Here is a 25154-nt window from a genome sequence, read left to right as displayed (position 1 = left end):
AGAGAAATGTTTGTCAAAATATTAGCTACTTCTGACATATTAGATAAATATATCTTAGAAAATTCATATTATTCTCTATCAAGGCTACCCGAGATGACAGGTGTATAAATAAACTACAATATTCAACCAATTGCAACATTGCGGGCTTTGTAGGAGTCCATTGTTTAGTAGGAAACTTCTCACTTTACTCAATAACCACGCAGAAAAAAAAAAAAAAACTTGAGATCGATGACTTGGTGTCGTTACAAGCAGATTTACAGAGGCATTTCTGAATCACAGGGACGTCGTTTACTGTCGCATTATCATTACTTGTAACTCATAAGAGATACAACAAACGGTTTTTAATACTACGGTTGATACAACCCGATGATGCATATGCCTCTTCTTTAGATAACAACGTATCCGACAACGATCCGTCACAAATTTGGTTGAAAGAATGTCAAATCTTCTGCCGCTCTGGGCATTTGTATTTCATTAAGTTTTTTTTTTTTTTTTTGATTATTAACTGTCGCGTTATTGCATTCCAAACTTCTTTATTTCTTTTTTTGATTTGATGAATAATAAAATGCGATCAGATAGGTATAATCAATAAAGCATTCGCTTTCCTCAAATATATCAAGTATGATATCAATTTTAACAGTGGCACACACAAATTTATAAGATTGTTTTTTTTTTTTTTTTTTTTTCGATTTATGACTGATTGAATTCTATAACCAAGGCTAAACATACATAAGTCGTTGCAGTATATGTAATAAAACATTTCGTTAAGTGTAAAGTATTATTTTGGTCATTGCACGTCCTTCGTTTTGTGTGTCTGTTACTGATGTCTGCTTTTGTCCATGGTATACATTCTTTTGTTTTCTGCTAGAATCTTGATTCGCTTGATTACACTTCCTTTTGTACCAGAAAAATATCAAATTCATGACAACGAAATATGAGGTTGATTAATAATCGTTGGGAATGTAATGGCGAAATAAGTAGGATAATTTCCCTGATCATGTTTTCGTAATTCATTATTATCAATGTATCAGACTTTACTTGTTTATTATTCGAGTCTTCTTCTAAAGCATACTTAATAAATCATTCGTCTAAGCTATTGGCTTTGTGATGACAACATAAATATGAAAGAATCATTTTTGTTTGATCTGAATTTTTTTTTATAATATTATTATTTACAATATTTGTATAGCGCCAATCTAAAGTGCATTTACTCTAAGCGCTTTACAGCATATAAAATTATGCAAAAGAAAATGAAAAGAGAAATATTTTTCAGAACAGTAATTATGTATCTTAGATATAGAAATTTGTAAAACCACAAAAGAAAAGACCAACAAAAAAAATACAAACAATGTAATTAAAGCATAATTAAGTATTAAAACATTATTTAAAAAGTATAAAAATATAAGATAGAAATTTTCAGACGACATGACATGCTTTATCATTGTTACGCTAATGATTTGCAGATATATTTAGCAATTGAATCAATTGACAAATGGTCTGAAATATCCACACGTCTTGAAGCTTGTTTTGAGGACATCAGCTCATGGATGACGAGTAATCTGTTAAAGCTCAACCAAGATAAGAATGAATTACTGAACCTAAAAATTATAGCAAAAGTAAAAATATCTAGAAAATAAATATATTTATCATTTGAATGTAATAAGAATTAAAAACAATAAAAAATATTTCCATTTAGAAAAAATAAAAATCCAAAACATAACATTACTGTGTTAAAAATATCACTGATAAAATAGATGAATAAAATAATATTATATAAGATGCAAAAGCCTGCGACACTATGTTTTGACTAAAAGAGCACAATTTGAAGATTTGTTTCGCCCTAGTCCTGAGAAAAAAGGGCATGATATTTATATCATGCCGTTGTATTCCAGAATTTACTGATATGTAAAGTATATTAATTCTGATATAAAGTTTAGCATTGCATTAGCAACATTAGTTTATGTTTAATATCTAGCTAAGAATGGCATACAGTAAAAAAGAAACAATGATCAACCCATAATTATTACGTGCACATTACGACGTTACGGCAAATTCTGCTCTTTCATGGTTTCTCTCGTATTTAGAAAGAAGGACTCAACAAGTATCCGTGGGAGCCATCCAATCCAACTTGATCAAATTCAACTTTGGCGTTCCGCGGGGACCTGTTTTTGGGTACAGAGTTTATTGTATGTTTTCTTAGCCTATCGGATACACTTAGAAAAGTCATTAAACATGGAACAACACATTTCCACTGTATCCAAGTCATGTTTCCTTTAAATCAGAACGATTGGCCGAATTCGTTGTTACATTACGGACAGTGCTTGCAAAACTCTAACATCGAGATTGGATTACGACAATTCCCTTTTATATGGCGTGAAATCTAGTGGCTTGAACAAGCTTCAAAGAGTTCAGAATGCTATCGCTAAATTGATATCACGGCGCAGGAAATATGACCACATAGCACTTGGTTTGATTGACCTACACTGGTTATCTGTTCAATTCCGATGTCAATACAAACTTATCTTATGCGTTTTTATAGCACTGCATGGTATAGCTACAGGATATCTCCAAAAGCTTCTGACTCTACACCTCCCATCAAGATCACTACGCTCGCAGAACTCTGTGACACTTGAAACGCCAAGAATGAAAACGAAATCGTACGGTGATTGTAAGTTCGACAAGGCACCTGCCACTTTATGGAACAATCTTTCCAGTGAACTGCGAGTTTTAAACGTAAGTATCCTATTATTACACAATCGTTAAACTCAACTGCAATAAATTTAAAGACGGTATCTAATGCTTGGTTGCACAAAAATATTGCGTATTCATGAAATTATAAAAATATATTGTATCATTTTCATGAGTTAAGAGAATCCTCTCCTCACATATTTTTACAATATATCTGAACAGCTTTTAAATGTAAACATAAGTATCATACATGTACACAATTCAGCACAGATCAACTGCAATTCACATATTATTTTAGATGACATCTAATGCTTTAATGCACAGAAACATTGCGTTCTCATAAAATTTTGAGATGTTTAGAAGGACTGAAACCGTTAACGACAATATGTTTGATAAAAAAGAATATTTGTTTGATCCGAGTGACTTCTCTTAAAAGATCCCATACCTGTGCATTAGATGTTGTGATTTTTCATAATAAAACAATAGGCGTGAGCTTTAAAGTATATCTTGTACTAGAAGTTATGCATTGATTTGTTGACAGATATGAGGTTGATAAATACACAATTTTCCGGGCATGTAATGGTGAATGTGAAAGAAATTAAGATCATTCTATTACTAATTTTCTATGTAGGAATAAATTATCACGAGCCGCAGCAATATTTAGTATTTCCTTTTCTTTACATTATCCGACATTTTTGTGTGATGAGAAAGTCAAACTTTCAAATGTAAGCATAATTATCTTACATTTACACAATTCAGCAGAAATCATAAAAAAAATATACTACATTTGATCTGAATGAATTCTCTTAAAAGATCCCATATCTGTGCATTAGATTTTTTGTGGTTTTATTAATAAAACAATTGGCGTTAACTGTGAATGATATCTTGTTCTAGAAGTAATGAATTGATATGTTGACGAATATTGACAGATATGAGGTTGATGAATACATGATTGTCCGGGCATGTTATGGTGAATGTGAAAGAAATTAAGATCATTCTATTACTAACTTTCTTTGTAGGAATGAATTATCACGAGCCATAAAGATATTTAGTATTCCCTTGTATTCATATTATCCGAAATCAGTGTGTAATGAGAAATTCAAACTTTCATCTGCTATGATTAAGTAATTATTGATTATTTGCTTCATTTTACAATGAAAGTACCAAGAACGTAAACACTATGTATAGAAGTTCACTATTGGCGAAGAAAGTATTTTAATTTTATTGATTTTCTTTAAATTTTACTTATATCTTAGAGAGAATCATTGTTCTTAACCACATGATAAGATCGAAGAAAAACTTCATTTAACTTTTACATCTATCAGTGTATTCAATAATTTCTTCTCGAAGTAAGTATCGGGAAGCGAAGGCATTACATGAATATTCTGTATTTTTTAGGACTTAGGCGAAATCTTTCCTCATAATAGACTCTTTTGGGCGAAAAAAAGATGAACATGAAAATTTCAAAATCGTGTGTATCGAAGCGTAAGTATCCTTCTTTTACACTACAGCAGAAATCAACTGCAAAGCCCTTTATTAAGGAATTTGTTATTGAACCGAAACATGGTGTTTTCATGAAAGTTTGAGAATCGCCAACATATATGTATAATAATCTTTGCACTGTATGTAAAAACATCACTATATAATGGTTAGTTTATACGAAAATGAAAAAGCTGTTTTTTACATTGGCAAATATGAGTTTATTTGAAAGTGTTATTACTAAGAGTTAGGGACAATTCTTTGACTATTTATTTTCTTTGTTTTCTACTACAGCCAACGATTCGTAATGAATACATTATTTCATATAAGTTATCCGACATTCCTTATTTGTATTTCAAGATAGCATCTGGCGGGTAGTAATTAAATTATTGTTTAGTACTTTTGAAACAAATGTTGCATTCGCACTATACCTTTTTGGGAGAAACTGATATGAAAACATGTACTTGCTCTTAATGTGCAGAATCAAGATGTTGTTGTCAACAAAAAAGTACTTTGTCACTGCATATTTATCTTAACTTTCAATCATTTTAGGGTTAATCATTGTTTCGTTTTATGCAAGTTATTCTTAGCTAGATATTAAACATAAACGTATGTTGTTAATGCAATGCTAAACTTTATATCAGAATTAGTATATTTTTCATTGCATCGTGTTGGGAAAGATGCCACACTCCTCGCACGTTAAAGAACCCTGCTGTGGTATTCGATAGGAGTAGGAACCTTTGTGCTCCGCCACAGGAGGCTCAATTGCCCTACGTTACCCATCCCCCCTTTTTCCAGTGGCAATCAAAATTTGTCGACCCTATTATCCTTGTGACCCATCCATTTTTTTTTCATTTCATGTTCATTTTATCATCCATTTCATGTTCATTGTCTGAATATAGCTGAAATATTGCTGCTCGGACGTTAAACCCTAACAAACAAACAAACAAAGTAAATTCTTGATTACAACGGCATAATATAAATATCCTGCATTTTTGCTCAGGACTTGGGCGAAACAAATACTCAAACTATGCTCTTTTGGCCGAAACATAGTTACGCAAGTCATCGTATCGTATCTGTTACAATATGAAACTGTAAGAATCCTAATATTATATATTCGTTAAATCCAAATGCAATAAATTTTAAAAAGGTATATAATGCTTAGTTGCACAAACACATTGCGTATTAATGAAATTTTAAAATTATATTGTATCTTCTTCAGGAGTCAGGCGAATCCTTTCCTCACAATACGCTCTTTTGGATGAAACATATTTTTACAATATATCTGAACAGCTTTTAAATGTAAGCACAAGTACCATACATGTACACAATTCAGAACAAATCAACTGCAGTGCAATTATTATTTTAAATGACTTCTAAAACTTAAATGCACAGAAACATGGCGATCTTATGCAATATTGTGATGTTTGGAATTGCCGAAACCGTTAGCGACAATATGTTGGATCAATAAATGATCACTGAATTGTTAGTTTTGTATTTTGAAAAGTGATACGTTCAAGTTAATAATCCTCATAGGTGACATATTAATAAAAATATTTTGTATTTGATCAGAGTGGATGCTCTTCAAAGATCCCCTATCTGTGCATCAGTTTTTGTAATTTTCATAATAAAACAATTGGCGTTAACTTTGACGTATATCTTGTTCTAGAAGTAATGAACTGATTTGTTGACGGATATTGACAGATATGAGGTTGATGAATACATAATTGTCCGAGCATGTAATGGTGAATGTGTTAGAATTTAAGCTAATTCTATTGCTAATTTTTTTGTAGGAATGAATTATCACAAGCCGTAGAGATAATTAAACTTTCTTTTTATTTACATTATCCCGATATGTGTGTGAAATGAGGAATTCAAACTTTCATCTGTTATGAGTCAGTAGTTATTGATTATTGGCTTCGAAAAAAATTTCTAAATTTTGAAATGAAAGTAGCAAGAATGTATACACTATGTATAGAATTTCAATTTTGCCGAACGAAGTGATTTAATTAAATTGCATACATGTATTTACTTTAAATTTTAATCATAAAAAAAACATTTTACAGCGGGGAGCTCTTTCAGTGTATACAATAATTTCTCTCAAAACAAGTATCGGAAAGCGAAGGCATGATATGAATATCCCGTATTTTTTTAAGGACTTGGGCGGAATCTTGTCTAAAAATAGACTCTTTAGGCGAAATAAAGATAAGCATGAAAATTTCAACAACCCTTGTATTAAAACGTAAGCATCCGTGTTTTTCACTGCAGCAGAAAACAACTGCAAACCACTTTATTAAGGAATTCATATGTGGTCATGACAGTTTAAGATGTTTTGAATCGGCAACATATATGTATAAAAAATTTTGCACTGTATGAAACAACATCATTATATAATGGTAAGTTTATAGGAAAACGAAAAAGCTGTTTTTTACATTGGCAAATATGAGTTTATTTGATAGAGTAATTGCTAAAAGTAAGCGACAATTAGAAATAGAAATCAATAACAAAACTTTCTATAATGTACTATGTTGACCTAGTTAAACAAAATTGATAAAATATTGACGTGTTTTGTTTACACATAATTTGCTTTCTGTCCTTGTTTTCTGACAACAAGATGTTATGTCATAGATATGTTACACCTTCAAATAGATACAGAAAGAAATGTTGAAATAATTAATAATGAAAGGAATGTCATTAAACAATTAGTCGTCAAACTGCATAGCGTGTAAAGTACATGCCCTATATGTACAGAATCTCGATGTTGTTAACAAAAAGTATTTTGTCATTGCATGTTTATCTTAGTTTTCAACCATTTTAGGGTTAATCATTGTCTCTTTCTACTGTATGTCATTCTTAGCTTGATATTAAACATAAACTCATGTTTTTAATGCAATGCTACACTTTATATCATAATAAGTATATTTTTCATTTAAAAAAATTCTTGAATACAACTGCATTATATAAATATCCTGTATTTTTTCTCAGGAATTGGACGAAACAAATACTCAAACTGTGCTCTTTTAGGCGAAACATAGTTTCGTAAGGTTAATTGCATACATGTATTTACTTTAAATTTTAATCATATCATAGGGAGAATCATCGTTCATTACCATATGATTAAGGTAAACAAATCATTCTACAGCGGGCAGCTCTATCCGTGTATACAATACTTTTTCTCAAAACAAGTATCGGAAAGCGAAGGCATTTTATGAATATCCTGTATGTTTTAAGGACTTGGGCGAAATCTTTCCTCAAAATAGCTTCTTTTGGGCGAAATAAAAATGAGCATGAAAATTTCAACAACCCTTGTATTAAAACGTAAGTATCCGTCTTTTACACTACAGCAGAAATCAACTGCAAAGTACTTTATTAAGGAATTCTTATGTGTTCATGACAGTTGGAGATGTTCTGAATCGCCAACATATATGTATAAAAATTTTTGCACTGTATGTAATAACATCATTATATCATGGTAAGTGTACAGGAAAACGAAAAAGCTGTTTTTTACATTGGCAAATATGAGTTTATTTGATAGAGTAATTGCTAAGAGTAAGCGACAATTAGAAATAGAAATCAATAACAAAACTTTCTATAATGTACTATGTTGACCTAGTTAAACAAAATTTATAAAATATTGACGTGTTTTGTTTACAAATAATTTGCTTTCTGTCCTTGTTTTCTGACAACAAGATGTTATGTCATAGATATGTTACACCTTCAAATAGATACAGAAAGAAATGTTGAAATAATTAATAATGAAAGGAATGTCATTAAACAATTAGTCGTCAAACTGCATAGCGTGTAAAGTATATGCCCTATATGTACAGAATCTCGATGTTGTTAACAAAAAGTATTTTGTCATTGCATGTTTATCTTAGTTTTCAACCATTTTAGGGTTAATCATTGTCTCTTTCTACTGTATGTCATTCTTAGCTTGATATTAAACATAAACTCATGTTTTTAATGCAATGCTACACTTTATATCATAATAAGTATATTTTTCATTTAAAAAAATTCTTGAATACAACTGCATTATATAAATATCCTGTATTTTTTCTCAGGATTTGGACGAAACAAATACTCAAACTGTGCTCTTTTAGGCGAAACATAGTTTCGTAAGGTTAATTGCATACATGTATTTACTTTAAATTTTAATCATATCATAGGGAGAATCATCGTTCATTACCATATGATTAAGGTAAACAAATCATTCTACAGCGAGCATCTCTATCAGTGTATACAATACTTTTTCTCAAAACAAGTATCGGAAAGCGAAGGCATTTTATGAATATCATGTATGTTTTAAGGACTTGGGCGAAATCTTTCCTCAAAATAGCTTCTTTTGGGCGAAATAAAAATGAGCATGAAAATTTCAACAACCCTTGTATTAAAACGTAAGTATCCGTGTTTTTCACTGCAGCAGAAAACAACTGCAAACCACTTTATTAAGGAATTCATATGTGGTCATGACAGTTTAAGATGTTTTGAATCGGCAACATATATGTATAAGAAATTTTGCACTGTATGTAATAACATCATTATATAATGGTAAGTTGATAGGAAAACGAAAAAGTTGTTTTTACATTGGCAAATATGAGTTTATTTGATAGAGTAATTGCTAAGAGTAAGCAATAATTAGAAATAGAAATCAATAACAAAACTTTCTATAATGTACTATGTTGACCTAGTTAAACAAAATTGATAAAATATTGACGTGTTTTGTTTACACATAATTTGCTTTCTGTCCTTGTTTTCTGACAACAAGATGTTATGTCATAGATATGTTACACCTTCAAATAGATACAGAAAGAAATGTTGAAATAATTAATAATGAAAGGAATGTCATTAAACAATTAGTCGTCAAACTGCATAGCGTGTAAAGTACATGCCCTATATGTACAGAATCTCGATGTTGTTAACAAAAAGTATTTTGTCATTGCATGTTTATCTTAGTTTTCAACCATTTTAGGGTTAATCATTGTCTCTTTCTACTGTATGTCATTCTTAGCTTGATATTAAACATAAACTCATGTTTTAATGCAATGCTACACTTTATATCATAATAAGTATATTTTTCATTTAAAAAAATTCTTGAATACAACTGCATTATATAAATATCCTGTATTTTTTCTCAGGATTTGGACGAAACAAATACTCAAACTGTGCTCTTTTAGGCGAAACATAGTTTCGTAAGGTTAATTGCATACATGTATTTACTTTAAATTTTAATCATATCATAGGGAGAATCATCGTTCATTACCATATGATTAAGGTAAACAAATCATTCTACAGCGGGCAGCTCTATCCGTGTATACAATACTTTTTCTCAAAACAAGTATCGGAAAGCGAAGGCATTTTATGAATATCCTGTATGTTTTAAGGACTTGGGCGAAATCTTTCCTCAAAATAGACTCTTTTGGGCGAAATAAAAATGAGCATGAAAATTTCAACAACCCTTGTATTAAAACGTAAGTATCCGTCTTTTTCACTGCAGCAGAAAACAACTGCAAACCACTTTTTTAAGGAATTCATATGTGGTCATGACAGTTTAAGATGTTTTGAATCGGCAACATATATGTATAAAAAATTTTGCACTGTATGAAACAACATCATTATATAATGGTAAGTTTATAGGAAAACGAAAAAGCTGTTTTTTACATTGGCAAATATGAGTTTATTTGATAGAGTAATTGCTAAAAGTAAGCGACAATTAGAAATAGAAATCAATAACAAAACTTTCTATAATGTACTATGTTGACCTAGTTAAACAAAATTTATAAAATATTGACGTGTTTTGTTTACACATAATTTGCTTTCTGTCCTTGTTTTCTGACAACAAGATTTTATGTCATAGATACGTTACACCTTCAAATAGATACAGAAAGTAATGTTGAACTAATTTATAATGAAAGGAATGTCATTAAAAAATTAGTCGTCAAACTGCATAGCGTGTAAAGTACATGCCCTATATGTACAGAATCTCGATGTTGTTAACAAAAAGTATTTTGTCATTGCATGTTTATCTTAGTTTTCAACCATTTTAGGGTTAATCATTGTCTCTTTCTACTATACGTCATTCTTTGCTTGATATTAAACATAAACTCATGTTTTAATGCAATGCTACACTTTATATCATAATAAGTATATTTTTCATTTAAAAAAATTCCTGAATACAACTGCATTATATAAATATCCTGTATTTTTTCTCAGGATTTGGACGAAACAAATACTCAAACTGTGCTCTTTTAGGCGAAACATAGTTTCGTAAGGTTAATTGCATACATGTATTTACTTTAAATTTTAATCATATCATAGGGAGAATCATCGTTCATTACCATATGATTAAGGTAAACAAATCATTCTACAGCGGGCAGCTCTATCCGTGTATACAATACTTTTTCTCAAAACAAGTATCGGAAAGCGAAGGTATTTTATGAATATCCTGTATGTTTTAAGGACTTGGGCGAAATCTTTCCTCAAAATAGACTCTTTTGGGCGAAATAAAAATGAGCATGAAAATTTCGACAACCCTTGTATTAAAAAGTAACTATCCGTCTTTTACACTACAGCAGAAATCAACTGCAAAGTACTTTATTAAGGAATTCATATGTGTTCATGACAGTTTGAGACGTTCTGAATCGCCAACATATATGTATAAAAAATTTTGCACTGTATGTAATAACATCATTATATAATGGTAAGTTTATAGGAAAACGAAAAAGCTGTTTTTTACATTGGCAAATACGAGTTTATTTGATAGAGTAATTGCTAAAAGTAAGCGACAATTAGAAATAGAAATCAATAACAAAACTTTCTATAATGTACTATGTTGACCTAGTTAAACAAAATTGATAAAATATTGACGTGTTTTGTTTACACATAATTTGCTTTCTGTCCTTGTTTTCTGACAACAAGATGTTATGTCATAGATATGTTACACCTTCAAATAGATACAGAAAGAAATGTTGAAATAATTAATAATGAAAGGAATGTCATTAAACAATTAGTCGTCAAACTGCATAGCGTGTAAAGTACATGCCCTATATGTACAGAATCTCGATGTTGTTAACAAAAAGTATTTTGTCATTGCATGTTTATCTTAGTTTTCAACCATTTTAGGGTTAATCATTGTCTCTTTCTACTATACGTCATTCTTTGCTTGATATTAAACATAAACTCATGTTTTAATGCAATGCTACACTTTATATCATAATAAGTATATTTTTCATTTAAAAAAATTCTTGAATACAACTGCATTATATAAATATCCTGTATTTTTTCTCAGGATTTGGACGAAACAAATACTCAAACTGTGCTCTTTTAGGCGAAACATAGTTTCGTAAGGTTAATTGCATACATGTATTTACTTTAAATTTTAATCATATCATAGGGAGAATCATCGTTCATTACCATATGATTAAGGTAAACAAATCATTCTACAGCGGGCAGCTCTATCCGTGTATACAATACTTTTTCTCAAAACAAGTATCGGAAAGCGAAGGCATTTTATGAATATCCTGTATGTTTTAAGGACTTGGGCGAAATCTTTCCTCAAAATAGCCTCTTTTGGGCGAAATAAAATTGAGCATGAAAATTTCGACAACCCTTCTATTAAAACGTAAGTATCCGTGTTTTAGACTACAGCAGAAATCAACTGCAAAGTACTTTATTAAGGAATTCTTATGTGTTCATGACAGTTTGAGATGTTCTGGATCGCCAACATATATGTATAAAAAAGTTTTGCACTGTATGTGATAACATCATTATATAATGGTAAGTTTATAGGAAAACGAAAAAGCTGTTTTTACATTGGCAAATATGAGTTTATTTGATAGAGTAATTGCTAAGAGTAAGGGGCAATTAGAAATAGAAATCAATAACAAAACTCTACTATAATGTACTATGTTGACCTAGTTAAACCAAATTTATAAAATATTGACGTGTTTTGTTTACACATAATTTGCTTTGTGTCCTTGTTTTCTGACAACAAGATGTTATGTCATGGATATGTTACACCTTCAAATAGATACAGAAAGAAATGTCAAAATAATTAATAATGAAAGGAATGTCATTAAACAATTTAGTCGTCAAACTGCATAGCGTGTAAAATCGATATGTGAAGAAGTAATTAAAGAGAAATATTTGTCGAAATATTAGCTACTTCTGACATATTAGATAAAGATATTCATGCGGTCCATGACTCGGTGTCGTTACAAGCAGATTTACAGAGGCATTTCTGAATCACTGGGGCGTCGTTTACTGTCGCATTATCATTACTTGTAACTTATAAGAGATCCAAAAAAAAAAAAAAATTTATAAAACTATAGTTGATACAACCTGCGGATGTATATGCCTCTTCTTTAGATAACAACGTATCCGACAACGAGCCTTCACAAGTTTGATTGAAAGAATGTCAAATCTTCTGCTGCTCCCAATACAAATGGAAATGGGCATTTGTATTTAATTAAGTTGTTTTTGTTAGAATACAAATCTGTGACATTATTGCATTCCAAACTTCTTTATTTCTTTTTAATTTGATGATTAATAAAATGCGATACTGATCAGATAGGTATAATCAATAAAGCATTCGTTTTCCACAAATATATCAAGTATGATATCAATTTGACCAGTTGCAAACACAATTTTATAAGATTTTTTTTTTTATTTATGATTGATTGAATTCTATAACCAAGGCTACACTTACATTAGTCGTTGCAGTATATGTAATAAAACATTTCGTTAAGGGTAAAGTATTATTTGGTTATTGCATGTCCTTCGTTGTGTGTGTCTGTTACTGGTGTCTGCTTTTGTCCCTGGTATATATTCTTTTGTTTTCTGCTAGAATCTTGGTTCGCTTTGTTAGAGTTCTGCAAGCACTATCCGTAACGTAACAACGAATTCGGCCAATCTTTGTGATTTAAAGGAAACATGACTTGGATACAGTGGAAATGTGTTGTTCCATGTTTAATGACTTGTCTAAGTGTATCCGATAGGCTAAGAAAACATACAATAAACTCATTTATATGCTGTAAAGCGCTTAGAGTAAATGCAGTTTAGATTGGCGCTATACAAATATTGTAAATAATAATATTTAAAAAAATTCAGATCAAACAAAAATGATTCTTTCATATTTTTGTTGTCATCACCAAGCCAACAGCTTAGACGAAGGATTCATTAAGTATGCATTAAGTAGAAGAAAACTCGAATAATAAACAAGAAAAATCTGATACATTTGATTACAAAGAAATAATTATATCAGTACGAATTTGTGGATAATAATGCATTACAAAAACATGATCAGGGAATTTATCCTACTTATTTCTCTATTACATTCCTGTCCTTTTATATGGCGTAAAATCTAGTGGCTTGAACAAGCTTCAAAGTGTTTAGAATGCTATCACCAAATTGATATCACGGCGCAGAAAATATAACCACATAGCACTTGGTTTAATTGACCTACACTGGTTACCTGTTGAATTCCGATGTCAATACAAACTTGTCTTATGCGTTTTTATAGCACTGCATGGTATAGCTCCAGCATATCCCCAAAAGCTTCTGAGTCTATACCGCCCGGACTACGCTCCCAGAACTCTGTGACACTTGAAACGCCAAAAGTGAAAACGAAATCGTACGGTGATCGTAGGTTCGACAAGGCAGCTGCTACTTTATGGAACAATCTTCCCAGTGAACTGCGAGTTTTAAACTATAAGTATCCTAATATTACACATTCGTTAAACTCAACTGCAATAAATTTAAGGACGGTATCTAATGCTTGATTGCACAAAAATATTGCGTTTTCATGAAATTATAAAAATATATTGTATCATTTTCATGAGTTAGGAGAATTCTCTCCTCAAAATACGCTCTTTCGGGCGAAACATATGTTTTCAATATATCTGAACAGTTTTTAAATTTAAGCATAAGTATCATACATATACACAATTTAGCACAGATCAACTGCAATGCACATATTATTTCAGATGACATCTAATGCTTTAATGCACAGAAACATTGCGTTCTCATAAAAGTTTGAGATGTTTAGAATGGCTGAAACCGTTAGTGACAATATGTTTATGATCAATTAAATGTTGCTTTTGTATCTTAATATTGATTCGTTTGAGCTCATGATTCTTGGAGATGACATACATGTAATGACTAAAAACAATATTTGTTTGATCCGAGTGACTTCTCTTAGAAGATCCCATATCTGTGCATTAGTTTTTTGTAGGTTTCATAATAAAACAATAGGCGTTAACTTTCAAGTATATCTTCTATTTAGCTAAAAGTTATGAATTGATTTGTGGACGGATGCTGATAGATATGAGGTTGATGAATACATAATTGTCCGGGCATGTAATGGTGAATGTGTTAGAATTTAAGATAATTTCATTGCTAAATTTCTTTGTAGGCATGATTTATTACAAGCCCTGGAGATAATTAGACTTTCTTTTTATCTACATTATCCCGATATGTGTGTGTAATGAGGAATTCAAACTTTCATCTGTTATCAGTAAGTAATTATTGATTATTGGCTTCAAAAACTTTTTGTAAATTTTGAAATGAAAGTAGCAAGTATGTATACACTATGTATATAATTTGAATATTGCCGAAGAAAGTATTTTAACTTGATTGCATACTTTAAATTTTAATTATATCGTAGGGAGAATCATCGTTCGTTACCATATGGTAATTTCTACTTGATTAAGATCAAAGAAAAAAATCAATTTACAGCGGGCAGCTCTATCAGTGTATACAATAATTTCTCTCGAAGTAAGTATCGGAAAGCGAAGGAATTATATGAATATCCTGTATTTTTTTAAGGACTTGAGCGAAAGTTTTCCTCAATTTAGACTCTTTTCGGCGAAACAAAGATGAGCATGAGAATTTCAACAACCTTATTATTAGTATTAAAACGTAGGTATCTGTCATTTACACTCCATCACAAATCAACTACAATGCCCTTTATTAAGGGATTCTTGTGCGTTATTGAACAGAAACATGGTATTTTTTCATGAAAGGTTGATATGTTGTGCATCGCCAATATATATGTATAATGATCTTTGCGGTAGATATAAAAACATCATTATATAATTGTAAATTTATACGAAAACGAATAAGCTATTTTTTCATATTGACGAATATGAGTTTATTTGAAAGAGTAATTGCTAAGAGTTAGGGACAATTATTTGACTATTTATTTTCTTTGTTTTCTACTATAGCACAGGATTTGTAATGAAAACACTTTTAATAAAAGTCATTTTAAGCAGGCGTACAAACAAGACGGGGTCAGATGTTAACAGCCAAGCCAATCCTCTCTTCTATTAATCTGACCCATGTAAATAAATATACTTTGACTATGAAGGACAGCAATAGAGTAGTATGCGTAACAATTTATTGATATAATAAAGTGTGACATGTCACCACGTGCACAACATCTCATAAATATAAAAGATTGATTGCAGTCTGCTCAGCTGTATATCACGCCTTGTGAATAGAGGTGAAATGTTTTTAAATAAGGTTTTGTTAAAAATTATTGAATTAGATTGTCATTATTTACAAATTCTTAGCAAGGTAAGTAAAATAATTCATATTTTTTACATATACCATCAAAAATGTATGGTCGTTATAAATCGGTTCACAGTAAAATGAATAAATTAAAATTGTTTCGTACGAGTTATATAAAATCGAAGAATGTATAACTTATATTACACATTATTTTCGATAAAAAAACTGTCAATAAGGATTGACGTCAATTACCTAACTAATTGATTAAAACACAATATATGAATAATATTTCAGTCAAATTATTATAACCATTACACAAGTTCGGACATTTATATAGCACCTTGTAATACCCTTTCAAAAAGATCACTTCATTAATAATCAAATTATTGTTTTGACTTCAGGAAAATGCATTAAATAAATAATTAACAGAATCACAAATTAAACTTAACGTCGTCAACATTGAACCAAACGTAAAGACCCTTTTTACAATGTACATGGCACAAAAAAAACAAAACAAAACAAAACAAAAAAAACAAAACAAAAAAAAAACAAAAAAAAAACAAAAAACAAACAAAACAAACAAAAACAAAATAAAAACAAAATAAAAAAAAAACAACATTGATTGATAAATTGTACAATTAAGGAAATAACTTTCTGTGTATTGCAATTCCAACATCATTGCTGAATTCATTAATCACCGAATTTTAGCATTTTTTAAATGATCGCTGAGGTGCTTTATTAAACCTTAATTTATATTTTGGTCTTATTTTGAAAATCATTTGTAAAACATTTACTCCTCACAAACATAACTGCCTGTTTTTAAAAATCAAATTTCATATAACTAAATTTTTGAAAGAGAATTTAATTTAAAAATACGAAATCAAACCAAAACTTTCAAAAAATTTTATTTTTGGGGCTGATGCCTAAATAACCCATTTTAGGTCATAATTTGATTTTGAAAAATATGAATATTTCCACAAAAATTCCTGCCTTGTGTTTTTTAATAGAAATTGTGAAATTTCCTCCAGATGTCGAGTTAAAATGTTTTGATGTGCACCATTAAAGCGTCTTTCAACTTCAAATTAATCTCTAATTTTGTACAGAATTGTGTCTAAAACAGGTTGAAGTGTCCATAAAAACGTAACCCCTCATACTTAGTTGTCAAAAACGCATATTGTGTCCACACTTTCCCAACATTAACAGAGTATAAGGTACCAGTATCGTATTGCATATTCCCGAGCGGGTGTACGTCAAAACATGGATGCTATTAAAATATAGTGCATTGTCTTTTTGCCTCTACAAACTAATGTTTTGTCAGAAGATATGAACAATGACTTATAAAATAGAGGAAACATCACACAGTAAGATGAAGAACTTTTTTAAAAGAAAATCTAAAATGATAATATAAAAATGTTCCACTGAAAAGGTTGGTGTGATGAGTGCAAAACGAAAGTGAAAGTAGGGAAAATGGCTATTTATAGTTCAACTACTTTCTGTCCGATCTCCGTGGACGCGCCATATTTTCTTTGCGGGAAATTATTTTTTCACATGTCCTTAGAAATGCTACATAAGTGAAAGTTTTATTGAATCAATTTACATATTTTTTTTAAAATCCTAAACAAATGCACTTTACTAAGTCTATGGGAAAATTAATACGATACTGAGACCATAACGTGCTGCGTCGTACCATGCTTTGCTCGGTGAAGCTCTCTATATACATTTGTCTTCCATAAACAGGATTATTTTTGTTTGCAGATTCAAGGAAAATGACACTGTCTATTTGGAACATTTACTGAAAAAAATGAAAATGAAGAACTTGAAGCAACTGGGACAGCTATATACGTTATACAATGTTCAAGAACAGGTAAATTGAAGTACAATGTTGAATAGTGAGGACTAATTGCTAATAGAACCTTATATCTATATCCTAAACAATGTAAAACAAGAATATTTATGGTTTCATATAAAGGCCTGATTTAAAATATCCTGTTAAATTATGTTTCTAGCATATTTTAGGAAATGTTTCGCTCACGTCCTTAAAAATATCTAGCTAATATTTACATAATGGCGTTGCTTTCTAATATTCACTAAAAAGAAGTTCTTGTATACCCTAATAGAGCTATTTATTGTGAAGTAATGTTTTTCTTTGTTTAAAATCAATGTCAAATAGTAACGAACGATCATAATCCTTAAATATAATATAAATTTCTCATAAATATGCAGTTAAATATAAAGACTTTCTTAGGCAATATTGTTATTCTGTACATAGAATGTACGTCCTCGTAACTTTTATTTTTAAGTTCTTGTCAAACTGTATATAACATTTCTTCTTATATGTATCAAACAATCAATAATGTACTTTAGCACCGTCAGATCATAATTCGAATTTCACACTACATACAAATATTAGGTAATGTAAACAGGGGAATTATAAATGTCTCTACGACTCGTGATAAATCAGATCTACAAAGAAACAAATAGTTATAAAATGATCTTTTCTTTCGATACATTCTACATTACATGTCCTGACATTTATGCATCCACGAAACTCATGTTCTTCAAAATGAATATTAATCCATTTCTGGTACACGGTAAACCTTTAAAATATATACATGTAATTTTAAGTATTCTGCCTTTGTCCCCAATGCACAGGTTTGAGAGATATGGGCTTCATATATAAGGGTCTGAAAAACGTCTCAGAATGTGACGACTCTATTCGCTAGGTCTAGGGCGCTGGACTTTGTGCAGGCTGTGTTTATAGATGTCATATAGATGTCACAGCGGTACGAGTTCGAGTCCCAGGGAAGGAATGACCAAATTTTGCACCGCAAATTTGACAGTTCTAACATTGTTGGGAATTTTTCAGACTCTTCTATAAGTTTCTATCATCTTCCCTGTATCAATTTGATCCGACAGAGCATACATATATATAGAGTCATCACCTTCTGAGACGTTTGTATAATATTGATTTGTTGTGACATGCATCATTAATTTGATCCTCTATCGTACATAATAACACTGATGAACTGTCCCTTACTAAGTTACAGCCCTACATTAATCCTACGAGGAGGATTGACCCGGCCAGCAAAAGCTATATTTTTATATAGCCTAGCTCGCCTAGTTTTGATTATATTTGTGCAGGCGGTGTTGCCATAGATGCCACAGCGGTACGAGTTCGAGCTCCACGGAGGGAACGACCAAAAATTTGCATCGCAAATTGGACAGTCCTAACATCGTTGGGAATTCGTTAGACCCTTCTATAAGTTTATATTATCACCCCTGTATCAATTTGATCCGATGGACCAGTGTAGCGAATAGAGTCGTCACATTCTGAGACGTTTATATCTAATATATATCTATATACAACGTCTCAGAATGTGACGACTCTATTCGCTACACTGCTCCATCGGATCAAATGGATACAGGGAAGATATATAAACGTATAGAAAGGTCTGAAAAATTCCCAACGATGTTAGAACTGTCAAATTTGCGATGCAAATTTTGGTCGTTCCCTCCGCGGGACTCGAACTCGTACCGCTGTGACGTTTATGGCAACACCGCCTGCACAAAGTCCAGCGCCCTAGAATAAATGTGACATTGTTTGTTTTATATTTTACTTTATGTCTAGGACGCACGATGACCATAGGATTTTTTTGTGTGCCATACTCTCAATGATTGGAAAAGGTCCTCCCTGATCTAAAAGTCACAGATGTTTTTAACATAACGGATTAAACGACAAAGAAAGCTAAATCGTATCGACAGGACTAATTAAGATATAAATTCTCCATTAACATTTTTCAACAAGACAGCAGAAAGATGGTACACATTGCACCGGTTGTGTTGTGAACAACACCAGGATTTTGACTAGGTATAATCGAAAACTTTCTGTTCAATGAATATTTATTATATTGATCAATTGAGATGTATATATAGTTTTGTTTGTTAACCAATTTAATGCTGATATCAAAGGCTACTTCAGTTTTTGAAGAAAAAAATAATGAACTCTGCCGTTTAAAGCATTCAGAAGACGATAATATTTTCTAACAATAATAATCAACAAAGTAAAAAGAAGAAATTTTGTTTTCATCATGTAAAGAAATCATTGAACATTTTGAACAAAACGTTAGTTACCTTTTACCTAGATAGTTGGGAAGGGAAATGCTTCGATATGATTATAATATTGACATTGAAATATCCGACCTCCTATTCTTAGTAGCAGGAGGCATTTATTAACTTATACCTTATTGTGGGTTCAAAATAGTTATCAAGAAGGCTTTGTTTGTTTACTTACTTCATATTTTATTATTAAAGACATAACTGTTCATTGACATTGAAGTAAGCTGTTTATAATAAGGGTTGGTTGGTTTATTTAACAAAGGTTAAAATGTATACCTTTTTTACTAAACCTATATAGCCATTTTTTTCCAGATTTTTTTATTATTGAAAAACTTGATAAAAGCTATCATAAATGGAAAAAAGCTTATAATCGAGCTGCAAGATTTCAGAATAGCTTACTGTCAGCCAATTTGTAAAGGTACAAGGTTTACAGAATTTCGGTAATTGTATGCGTACATTGGAAATCAATCGATTTGTGATTTCAAATGGTGAAAGAGTACAGAAAATTTGAATGGAAAGGAAGGGAAATTGAATTTGAAAGTATTCAATTATATGAAATTACAAATAATGTAAATGTTGAAGAACAAAAACTATAACATTCAATTTGATAATGTAAATTATTGATGAGAAACATGCAATGGGGATTTCATGAGGGGGTGGGGTGTCTATGGAGGATGGGTTTAAGGACAATTGGGAACTGGGAGATTGTAAATGGTGTAAATGGTAAGTTCATACCATTCAATAGCTCTACATGCTTGGGTGGTCTTTGTTTGATTAATGGCTCTTTTTTAGATTGAGTTGATAAACCAATAACTGCACATATATTTTCAAGAGACGAGTAGGAGGATTTTGTTTTATTTTATTTTTAAGTTTGCAATCTCTGTTTTTGAAAAAAAATCATATGTTCATCTTACACCAATATCAACTTTATCAAAGCAAATAATGAACGATAACTCTTGCAGTGTTTTAATTTCATGCACTTTATCTCAAAATGGAAATAAAAATCTCAGGCTAGCTATGTAATCTGTATCTGATTCTTACAAAAGAAATACTGTTGGTGTTTGCTTGAATCACTTACTGTACCATTTTATTCTATTGACTGCCACTTTAAAAATTGCGTACCATGGTACTCTCTGTAAAGCTTTGTACTGCAACATCTGTTCTTATTTACCTTCAAGATTTAAGATCCTGGACTTTTTACAGCAAGTTGAAATAGACCAGTTCCTACTTCAACACAAATATAGCTAGCTTAGTGGGTGATTTAAATAGCTCTCTAGGTAGAATCTGCTCTACATTATACAAATGCGTCCTATTAAAATAATAATTGGAGAATCATATACTTTTACGTTAAAAAATAACTTGTAATTTTAAACTTGTTATAAAAAAACAAAGGGAAAGTGATTGCACTTAATATTGAAATTGGCTAGGCAAATAAGTCTTCCTATAATAAACTATTAAAACGACTTGCACAATTTACCAAAGTAAAAAATCAAAACAGTACTGAGTAATAACAGCTGACTACTTCTGTAGTAAAGTCACTAGGACAGCAAGTAAACTGTTAAAGTATTGTGGGTATACTTTTTTATAGTTTGATTGAAGCCCATCTACACAAAACTTCTCCTGTTGTGCACCCTCAGTTATTTTCAACTGTCTCATAGTATTTTGGGTATCCTTTATTATTGTAAGGAACTCCATTAGCACAAAATTTCAACTGTTGTGTCTCATCAGTTTGTTATAGTATTTTTGGTATCTTTGTTATTGTTTAAATAAAACCCATCTGCACAAATCTTCTCCTGTTGTGCCTCCTCTGTCTTAAAACTAGAAAAGTGCCAAAATGTCCCATTTACTTGAAAATCTGAAAAATGAACTTAAAAAAAATAAGTTTATCACTAGTCTACATGAATTTAACTGCAGAAAGAGTATTTGTACTTCTTAAAAGCTGGATCCTGTGTAATATTTGGAAGATTGCCATATGGGTAACCTAATGCATTAATAAGCAATTACTATCAGTAATCCCTTTTACAAGATCATGAATTTACAGCTTACAAAGAACATTAGAGCTAATCGGAAGAAAATCCTATTTGTTTTCTTCCTTAAGGATGTTCTTTGCTTTGTTTAAAAATAAAAAGGTTTTTAAAGGGTTGTGAAATCTTTTAAGATATTTAATGCTCGAATGTAGAAAAACTTGATGGGTCAGTATGCCTGTTTTTGACATATAAGCCTTTGAAAATATCACATTATTTTCCATAGGTTTTGTCTTAATAGGCTGTATCTATTAAATACCCCGAAGAAATAACAAAAATTTCACAAAGAAACGGTCTGGATATTATGTGTAATAAAATTATGAAAATAAATGTGGGGGTCACTGAGTAAAAAACTATCAATGCAATAAAATGGTTCAGCATGATAAAATCTCTGTGATCAAATTTCCATTTTAATCTGTCTAGCCGTTTAAGAGTTATTGCACTTTTTCGATGTTTTTGTTTTTGTTTTTTTGTTTTGCTATTTTTTAACGTTATTTCTTTCAAATTCTTCTCCTCTGACCCTACTTCACCAATTGTTATCAAACTTGCTATGAATGTCCATGGGGTATCTTGCACAAATGTTATGTTTTGATCCGTCAAAAAACATGGCTGCAATTATAAAAAATAGAACATAGGGGTCAGACTGTAGATTTTCGCTTATATATATCTCCAAAACCAGGTTTAGCCAAATTCTGACTGAGAAAAAAGTGTTCAGCATGAACAAAACAAAACAAAACAATAGAAGTTCAGAAAATCCATCTGACTGACTTAATTAAAAAAATCCAAATAAAGGCTAACATGCTCAGGATTCTTTAAGGGGTTTATCTTAAATCCACACTACAAGTACAATTGCTTGATAGTAAATAAATTGATAAAGCTTTACCAGGTAATATGCACAATAATTATAAAATACAATTATTAATATAATTGAAAATTTATGAATGCACAAATCCAGACTTGGCTCCAAGTACTGGGAGAGGGTGCGTTCTGTGATTCAGCATCATCTTTTCTTCAAAGCACAAAAAAGATAAAATGAGCAATTAATAATTGAATGCAATTGACATCTGTTCTTTTGTGAAATTTCTGTTGATGAATTGCTCGAAGCCTGACTTGTCTCCAAGTTCTGCGAGAGTTTGTGTTCTGTGATTCAGCATCATCTTTTCTTCAATCCAAAAGAAAAATAAATAAATAAAATAAAATGAGCAATTGAATGCAATTGATATAAGTTCTTTTGTGAAATATCCGTTGATGAATTGATTTGTTGTGCAAAAGTTTTAACCTTGAAGTCAAGGTCAAAGGCTACTGTCCATAGTATGTGACCCATTAAGTTTAGATGATCTACCCACATACCAAATATCAAAAGCACACATGGAAAGACAAAAAGTTACAGCCAGGACATGAGTTAGTCACCTTATTTCCACTGCCTTATATGTTGAAATGGAACAGTCCTTACCTGATCTGACTGAGATACTAAGATTAACACTTCCTGCTGCATTGTTACGTTTATGAGGATCTGCCTCGTAGATTTGTACCCATCATAATCTATCTTTATACACATCTTGATGGGTTTCCAATATGGCTGATTCCGCAGTCTCTTCATTGGAAAAGTCTACAATTGCTCCAGTGCTCATGAAGGTCAAAACGAAAGAACATATAAATAAATAAACAAATAAATAAATAAAATAAAATGAGCAATTCATAATTGAATGCAATTGATATCTGTTCTTTTGTGTAATTTCTGTTGATGAATTGTTCGAAGCCTGACTTGTCTCTATGTTCTGAGAGAGTTTGTGTTCTGTGATTCAGCATTTCACAAAAGAACAGACATCAATTGCATTCAATTATTAATTGCTCATTTTATTTTTTTTATTTAATTATATTTTTTTTTTTGATTTAAGAAAAGATGATGCTGAATCATAGATCACAAACTTTCTCAGAACTTGGAGACAAGTCAGGCTTCGAGCAATTCAATAAAAGAAATTTGACGAAAGAACAGATGTCAATTGCATTCAATTATTAATTGCTTATTTTATTTTTTTTATTCAATTATTTGTTTAATTTAAGAAAAGATGATGCTGAATCACAGAACACAAACTCTCTCAGAACATAGAGACAAGTCAGGCTTCGAACAATTCATCAACAGAAATTACACAAAAGGACAGATATTAATTGCATTCAATTATGAATTGCTCATTTTATTTATTTATTTATTTATTTATTTATATGTTCTTATGTTTTGACCTTCATGAGCACTGGAGCAATTGTAGACTTTTCCGATGAAGAGACTGCGGAATTTGTCTCCAAGTTCTGAGAAAGTTTGTGTTCTGTGATTCAGCATTATCTTTTCTTCAAGCAAAAAAATAAATAAATAAATAAAATAAAATGAGCAATTAATAATTGAATGCAATTAATGCATTTTTTCTTCAATCAAACAAAAATAAAAGAAAATGAATAAATAAATAAAATAAAATGAGCAAATAATAATTGAATGCAATTGATAGCTGTTCTTTTGTGAAATGTTTGTTGATGAATTGCTCGAAGCCTGACTTTTCTCCATGTTCTCAGAAAGTTTGTGTTCTGTGATTCAGCATCATCTTTTCTTCAATCCAAAAGAAAAATAAATAAATAAAATAAAATGAGCAATTGAATGCAATTGATATAAGTTCTTTTGTGAAATATCCGTTGATGAATTGATTTGTTGTTCAAAAGTTTTAACCTTGAAGTCAAGGTCAAAGGCTACTGTCCATAGTATGTGACCCATTAAGTTTAGATGATCTACCCACATACCAAATATCAAAAGCACACATGGAAAGACAAAAAGTTACAGCCGGGACATGAGTTAGTCACCTTTTTTCCACTGCCTTATATATTGAAATGGAACAGTCCTTACCTGATCTGACTGAGATACTAAGATTAACACTTCCTGCTGCATTGTTACGTTTATGAGGATCTGCCTCGTAGATTTGTACCCATCATAATCTATCTTTATACACATCTTGATGGGTTTCAAATATGGCTGATTCCGCAGTCTCTTCATCGGAAAAGTCTACAATTGCTCCAGTGCTAATGAAGGTCAAAACATAAGAATATGTAAATAAATAAATAAATAAATAAAATAAAATGAGCAATTCATAATTGAATGCAATTGATATCTGTTCTTTTGTGTAATTTCTGTTGATGAATTGTTCGAAGCCTGACTTGTCTCTGTGTTTTGAGAGAGTTTCTGTTCTGTGATTCAGCATCATCTTTTCTTCATTCAAAAAAATAATAAATAAATAAATAAAAAGAGCTATTGAATGCAATTAATATTTGTCCATTTGTGAAATATCTGTTGATGAATTG

At 30.8% G+C, this 25154-nt stretch overlaps 2 long non-coding RNA genes across 2 annotated transcripts in view; both read left to right on the top strand.

The window, feature by feature from the left end:
• The first annotated feature begins 1354 nt into the window (after nucleotides 1-1354).
• Nucleotides 1355-25154, top strand: part of LOC148626752 (uncharacterized) — a 95536-nt gene continuing 71736 nt past the window's right edge. Inside the window, exon 1 of the long non-coding RNA XR_015922228.1 lies at nucleotides 1355-1616. This is a non-coding gene — a long non-coding RNA (uncharacterized LOC148626752). The remainder of the gene's footprint in view (nucleotides 1617-25154) is intronic.
• On the top strand, nucleotides 15647-23613 carry LOC148626757 (uncharacterized). The gene is made up of 3 exons (XR_015922222.1): nucleotides 15647-15738; nucleotides 17428-17536; nucleotides 19301-23613. It is a non-coding gene; the product is annotated as an uncharacterized LOC148626757 (long non-coding RNA).

The sequence above is a fragment of the Perna viridis genome, chromosome 1 (assembly GCF_037379345.1).
Source record: "Perna viridis isolate PV_CMFRI_1.1 ecotype Kerala chromosome 1, ASM3737934v1, whole genome shotgun sequence".
NCBI classification, from domain to species: Eukaryota; Metazoa; Mollusca; class Bivalvia; order Mytilida; family Mytilidae; genus Perna; species Perna viridis.
This window is presented reverse-complemented; position numbering and strand designations above follow the sequence as displayed.